Source organism: Megascapheus bottae, chromosome X, assembly GCF_031878675.1.
Source record: "Megascapheus bottae isolate mThoBot1 chromosome X, mThoBot2.hap1, whole genome shotgun sequence".
In the NCBI taxonomy this organism is placed as follows: domain Eukaryota; kingdom Metazoa; phylum Chordata; class Mammalia; order Rodentia; family Geomyidae; genus Megascapheus; species Megascapheus bottae.
In genome coordinates this window covers 38,188,186-38,195,959 of record NC_143547.1, presented here as the reverse complement: position 1 = coordinate 38,195,959, position 7,774 = coordinate 38,188,186, and the positions used below count along the sequence as shown (strand labels likewise).

Here is a 7,774-nt window from a genome sequence, read left to right as displayed (position 1 = left end):
GTAAGATAATAGCAACTTGCCTAGAGATACAAATGTCTTAGGGAGCTTGAAGAATGCTAGGGGAGGGTTATTTCCAGTGAGTAGTTCTCAGGTTTCTGGAGGGTCAGGTGGGTGTATGTGCTGTAAGGTGGTTTGGCATGGACTTTCAGGCTCAGAAGGCCAAGTGGAGCCCTTGTCTGTGACTCATACTTTGAGTTATATTAGACATCACTGATCTATCTGTGTGCCTAATAAGGTTAGAGAGCTTAGGCCATCATCACTGTGTGGTCCTCATAGCTTAGGAGCCACATGTCATAGTAGATGTCTTTCCTTTCCTGCCGAGTTCTGAGAATGAACCCGAGGACCTAAAACTTCGGAAACAAAATCTACACCAAAACCAAACCAAACAGAAAACAAAAAAATGACTTAGGTTAGATTGTAATTTGCCTTTTGTGTCAGTTGGGTGTGTGGTCAGCATCTGCAAATCAGCAAACCATCATGCAAAAAACTGCGAGTGTTGGCCGGGAGTTTGGCCTAGTGGTTAAAGTGCTTGCCTAGCATGCACGAAGACCCGGGTTCGATTCCTTGGTACCACATACATAGAAAAAAGCCGGAAGTGGTGCTGAGGCTCAAGTGCTACAGCTCTAGCCTTGAGAAAGTCCAAGGACAGTGCTCAAGGCCTGAGCTCAAGCCCAGGACTGGCAAAAACAAAAAACAAAAAACTACGAGTGTAATTAAACAAGTAAAGAAAACATTGAAATGGACAGTCAACATACCAGTAAAGGACAAGCTGTTATGACTATTTAATGACATTTCACATAGTATAATAAAATCACTAACCACAAAGAAAATCTCTTATGTGTATACCCTTAGTTTGTTTTGTGTGGTCTCATTTATATGTCCATATGCACATAGTTTGAACTATTTTGATTATCTGCTGGGAAATTGTAAGACTTTTACTAATTATTGCAAATGAAGAACACCGTAGAGCCTAGGTTTCAATGGATCTGGCTTACTTCACTTAGAATGATTTTTTCCAAGTCTTTCCATTTCCTTACAAATGGGGACATTTCCTTTTTCTCTGGGCAGAAAAAAATTCATTGTGTATAAATATTACATTTTCTTGATCAATTCATGTGGAGGGATTTGTTATTGTATCTGACTTTGTACCAGCTTTATTAGCATACATGTATATATATATATACATGTAAATATGCATTTGAGGGCTAGGATGTAGTTCAGTGACAAGGCGCTTGCCTAGCAAGTGTAATGTCCTGAGATTGATCCTTAGTACCAAAAAAAAAGGAAAATTAAAAAAACCCAAAAATATATTTTTGATGGGGATCGTGGCCTATTGGTAGTCTGCTTTCCTAGCATTCATGAAGGCCTAGGTTGTATTCCTTAGTACCACATACACAGAAAAATCCAGAAGTGATGCAGTGGATGAAGGGGTAAAGCCCTAGACTTGAGAAAGCCCAAGGACAGTATCCAAGCCATGAGTTCAAGCATCAGGACTGGCATTACATATATCTATCTATCTATATATATATGTAAATATATATATATACACACACACTCAAACACATATATGGATGAATGAACATACACCAACACACACACACACACACATACACACACACACACACACACACACATAAAATTATTTGAAAGAGGTAATGTAAGGGGGCAAACAAAAGGATTTGGAGGGGTGGGGAAAGGGAAATTGAGAGAAAAGCAAGGGAAAGGGTACCAACGTTCAAGAAGTAGAGTACCCCTTACCTAACAAAGTAACCGTAAACTCTCTTTACATCATCCCAAAGCCAAAAATGTTTGCCTAACATTTTGAATACCCAGTTTTATATGGCTGACGATATAGAGCAACTGAGCAAATATTCTTTTCTGACAGAGAAAGTAACCCCAGAAAGCCTTTACTATATATGATGCAAAATAATGTCCAAACTGCCATAAATACCAATTTCAACAGCAAGTTGCCAAACTTGATTTTATTAGAATGTAGTTATTGTTTCACAGCCTCAATTCAAGACTCAGATGGTATGTGTATAGACAGACATATGCATGTCTATGCGTATACATGTATAAAGGTTATTAGCCACCATAACTGTTTTATATTCCTGGGCAATACAGTCTCTTTTCATAGAAAGCAATTACAATATAAGGGCAATAAAAATTAGCCTCTCTTGCTAGCACCAACTCTGCTTCATTTGTACGTTTCCACTTCATGAGAAACATCATTTCTCCATTATGTTCTGTGACACCAAGTATTTTTTCAGGCTCAAGACCCCTAGCAAAGCCCCTTAGGTTGTCACCAGCCTCACTTCTAGCATTGGTTGTGCTAGCATCACACTCGCTGGAAGATAAAGCAGGTTCATCAGAATTTATAAAAGCTGTGATTAAGTCAGCACAGTATAAATTCTCTTCTGGTTCCCAGGTATTATGTACATCAGAATAGCCCTTCCATTTTAGGAGATATTCTACCCTGCCCTGCACCACACGACGGCCCAGTACTTTTTCCACTTCAAAGCCTGCTGGTAATTCTTCCTCAACGTTTTTGGCAGATTTTGTATACGGCTTCTTTCTTCTGTTAGGGGTTGCCATTTCCTTGGAGGCCATTTTTCAGTTGCAGGGCTGAAGAACTATTGTTATCCGCTGAAGCTGCTCCCGGTCACGATACTGCAGTGACCCTGGCCCGTGTGCCACAACCTCCAGTCACCTCAGAGGTGATAATAATTAACTGGGATAATATCCTGGGTGAAGAAAAGAAAAACAGTGTCAGTCGGAATCTCTGTGCTTGCAGATCTAAAAATACATGTGTATGTAAGGCAAATTCTCAGCTTCAATCAGGCTTCTGGTAATGGGCAAAATCCTGATATAGACACATCAGTACATACCAGAATTAACTTATGACAATTGATATCACAAAGCCTCTCATAGCAACAAGAGAGAAATCTTGTCCTTATGGAGAAACCCTGATAATAGTGCTTGCATATTTCTCCTCTGAATCCAGAAATGTCTGGAAGGAAGTGGTGTAATTTTCAAAGTTTAAAAGTATAAAATTGCCTACTCAGAACTCCAGGCATCAGAAAATATTATTCAGGTATATGAGCACATAAATGTATTTTCAAATGACAGAAAAGTTAGAGGGAGGTTTGGAATATTAAAAAGAATACCAAGACACAGTAATAATCAGGGTGAATATAATATACATACCTTCACTTGAGCAATTTTTAATCATGTAGTATTGTTGCAGGAAAATGTATCATTACCTCAAATAAAGGGTTGTTTCTGTAGAAAAGGAAATAAATGAGAAATTTATGTTCTGAGTGCTATATGTATGGATGTTAGGAGAGAATAACTACCTTTCAGACATAAAGTTCTCAGTTCAAGTCTCAGTACAGCCAAAACAAACACATTCCCAATAGGCTGGAAACACAACTTGAAAGAAAATAACTTCTCTCCATTTTATTAGTAATCAAAAACAGCAACAGTAGCCAAAATTAAATATACATATATATTTATTTTCATATCTAGAATGACTGAGAAGAGAACTACAAATACTATAATGGAAACAAGAAGACCAAACATTTGAGCACCCTTCAGGAATGCCAGAAAAGGAACACAGGACTGAGAAACTGCCTGGAATCATTACAAATAAAAATGTCTAATAGGATCAGTTTTTATTTAAACCCCAGCAAAATGTTATTTTTTTCTCCTTTACATTTTTACTTCTTGTAAATTTTACTGTTGGGGTAATTTATAGAGGGGTTACAGTTACATTCGTGAGGTAGTGGGTACATGACTTCTTACACATTGATACCCCTTCTCATGTTTTGCAATTATAAAGTATATATATATATATATATATATATATATATATATATATAAAAGAAGATCCAGGTCAAAGAATACTATGGTCCTAATCAACAAAATGGCATGGATGCTGATGAATGTTTAGTAAATGGGCAAGATTTACCTTGATAATAAATATCATTAAAGGTCTACTTATTTTTGTGGGTCATGGGGCTTGAACTCAGCATAGGCGCTGTCCCTGAGCTCTTCAGCTCCCAGCTACCATCCTACTCCTGGTCTTGGGTGTTGTTCCTGAGCTCTTCAGCTCAAGGTTACTGCCCTACCCATGAGCCCAGCCCCACTTCCCATTTTCTGTAGGTTAACTGGAGATAAATATCTCAGGTCTAAAGGTCCACTTTTGAGGTGACTTTGTGAGCTCTTATCTCTGCATCTGCTGTTCATTGGATCCTTTGCCTTGCTCTGCGCTTCCAAAATGGACAGAAGTCAAGAGTTCCTTGAGAATGTGCTCCAAATACTAATGAACTTGACCCTTTAATAGTGGCTCTGAAAATCCAAATCAGATAGGAACTGAACAAAAATGTGGAGATTGGGAGATCACACTCCTTTCCTAAACACTTCAGTGCAATTTGATGTGAAGGAAATATCCCATCCATAATTTAGTTTCCTGATGCATGTCTTCATTCTTCCTTTCCTAAGAATATTGTCAACTTAGGCTGTGTTTGCAGGAGATTCCTGCCTATCTAAGAACTGTGGAACCCTGGTGGAGGAACTCGGGACTCGATAACTCTACCTGAACTTTTCCTCAAGGGTAGTACTCTAGTACAAGAGCACAGCACCACTTCTGGCTTTTTCTGTGTATGCGGTAGTGAGTTATCAAACCCTGGTCTTCATGCATGTTAGGCAAGCATTCTATCACTCAGTCACATTCCCATTCCCCTAGAAGCAGTGTTTGACTTATGTATATGTAGCTTCTTCATTTTATATTTCAAGAGGTCCCAGCAAGATTAGTGACATCTTCTCTAGACTGTTTCATGATTCCAAGTCCCATGGCATACACTGTAACCCTATTGCTCTTAAAACACTTGGGAAGCCTTGGGCTGGTGGATGAATCTTGTAATCCTAGCTATTAAGGAGGCTGAGGTCTGAGGATCCCAGTTCCAAGAAAACCAGGGAGAAAAGTCCCTGTGAGTCACCTATCCCCAATTAACTACTCACAAACTGAAGGAATGTGGCTCATGTAGCAAAGCAGTACTCTTGAGCACAAAGAGGCACAGGAATAGATCTCAGGCCCTGAGTTCAAGCCCCACTCCTGACGAAAAAAGATAGGAAGGGAAAAAAAACATATGACAAATGTGTCAACTCCTGTATTTCAACAGCTGCTGTTATTCATATGTCCTTATAAGACTTTAGCAGCAACAGAATGAGGAAAATATGACAGGGGGTAGGAGGGGAGAACGAAATCCGGAATTCAATAAGTACAAACCTATAAAGAGCAAGGAAAGAAGGGGGTATTTGGTGAGGGTTGAGTGAGAATGTTGATGTGGTTGGCATTGATCACACCGCATTGTGTTCATACACTGCATCATTAAATTGCAAATCCATTGAACTACTATTCAAAATTAAATACAATAATAAAATACCTCAGCATGTAGAGGTCTTTCCATAGAAGACAGGATGAGACACTTAAAAGGTGGACATGTGCTGTTCTGTCTGAGGATGGTATTTTCTCTTTAGAAAACCAGCTTTCCAAAAAAAAAAATCAGAGCTCCCAGATTGCATGTGTAGCTTAGTGGGGAGAGATTAATTTAAGTCATGTCCTATTTATGACAGAGATAAAGTACTTCTGAGCTTTGTGCCAGTGTCTTAGTCCTGAAATGCAAGCTACTTAGGAGACTGAGATCCACATATTGGGATTCGAAGCCAGTCCAGGCAGAAAACTGCGTTGGAAGATATTCTCCAGTTAATCCCCATAAAAGTGGAAGTAGCATTGCAGCATAAACTAGCAAGGAGCTGGCCTTTAGACAGAAGGTTCAGAGAAAGAGATCGGGTCCGGAATTCATGCCCCACTGTCAATTAACATAAAAGAAAGTCAGAGAAAAGAAAGAAAGAAAAAGGGAGGAAGGGAAGAAGGAAGGAAGGAAAGAAGGCAGGCAGGCAAACAGGCTGGCAAGGAATGGAAGGGAAGGAAAGAGGGAATAAAGGAAGGAAGGAAGGAACAGAGAAAAGGGAAAAGAAAGTAAAGCAAAAAGAAAACGACATCTTAAAGAAGCAGAAACAAAGCAGCATGTCAAGCTGGGGCTCTCTTTCCTTAGAATGAGGATCTGTCCCTCTGCAGCATGTCAAAAGGTAAGTCTTTGCCTGCTTGCTGGCAGGGGTCTTACCAAGTCTTAACTTGGAACAAAGCTTTGCATTGCTCCCTGTCTCCATGTGGCCCAGTGTAGATTTACTGAGCACCAATCAAGGGACCTACTGAGTGACCCGGGAAAAACTAAGCCACTACCAGATACGACCAGAAGAAAATGACCTATGTGCCCCTGTACTGAACACTCAATCCTGGGGTATCCCTTGGACATCTTGGATGCCACGGGAGCACTCAGGTTTACTGAAGTGTCTCCTGTCCATATTCTGCTTTATTGGATAGACATGGGGAATGCCTGCCCAACTGACCACACAGTATGTAATAGACCCTCACATATACTGAGCCATTTTGGACTGGACTCTGGAAGCCCTCAAGTTCCTCAACCAGGCCCATCTTCCCAGCTACCTCCAGAAAGAAATGGCCCATATGTCCCTGTGCTGAACACTCAATCCTGGAATATCCACTGGACATCATGGATACCACAGGAGCATCTCAGTTTTACTCATATGTCCCCTGTTCCTGTACTGCCTTATGGGGCAGACATGGGCCTTACCCACCCAACTGACCACACATTACCAACAAGACCCTTACATAAACTGCGACCCTTCTGACTGGACTCTGGAAGCTCTCAAGGTCCCCAACCAGGCCCATTCCCAAGTGGTGTGCGGGGCTATTTTCTTACACACCAATGTGGACCCTTCCAGTAACCCACTCCCATTCATTAAATGCCATTTAGCCACACGGAACTCATCTTCCCGCTGTCCTCTTCCCCAATGCAGTTTCAGAGAAACCATGACCGTTTGTGACCCACCTGAATGTCCGGAACCCCTGAAACTATACGATACCCTGGGGTCCTGAAGCTCCTGGTCTGGATCCAGCTGCCCTCCTAAGCACCTTGTTGGTAGCCAGTAGCCAGGAGTTCATAGCATGAAGCCTGAAGCCTGCCCTGCCATCGGCCAGCCTGCCAACAACTGCCTGGGGTGTCAACAGAATTCCAGCTTGCAAGCTCCTCTCTGATTGGACAGCTTTGTACACACACGGTTGGCCCTTCCACGTGGCCTGGAGATACTGTGAATACTGTATCTTGATTGGCTGCTTCCCGGGGTTCAGTGTTTCTCAATGGCCAGTAATGTAAACATGGTGAGGCCAACCTCCTGGCCTTGCTCTGTATACTACAGTGGGTTTTGGAAGGTTTGGGAGCTGCTTGTTCAAGGACTGATTATACAAGCCTTCTTAGCATGATGAAGCACAGCTCCAAAGCCTGGCTATAACATTCTAGGTAATAGTTGTGCCTGGCTGAGAGGGCACTTGGCTGATTGGGCAGCATTGCACATAGGAACATGTGCAGCCAAAGTTGTCTAGATAGACCATGCTGTCTACGCTATTGCCCAAGGAGAAAGGGCTTCACTCTTAGAGTTCTGGGTTTTTTTGTAAACAAAAGCAAAACCAGTAATACTTTAATATTCTATTGGGAGATCGTGGTCAACCCAGGGGGAGGATGCTTAGTTTGTTGAATATCTGTTAGTCCTGACATCTAGGCTCTCATTGAGGTGAGTTGTAAAGGGCCTTGGATTCATCTGACCCCATGAACACTGCAAACCTCCTTGC

General features: G+C 41.4%; 1 long non-coding RNA gene across 1 annotated transcript; it reads right to left on the bottom strand.

The window, feature by feature from the left end:
* Positions 1–1,967: 1,967 nt before the first annotated feature.
* On the bottom strand, positions 1,968–7,138 carry LOC150040886 (uncharacterized). The gene is made up of 3 exons (XR_016533859.1): positions 6,978–7,138; positions 3,208–3,282; positions 1,968–2,744 (listed from the first exon to the last, which is right to left on the bottom strand). It is a non-coding gene; the product is annotated as an uncharacterized LOC150040886 (long non-coding RNA).
* Positions 7,139–7,774: the final 636 nt, after the last annotated feature.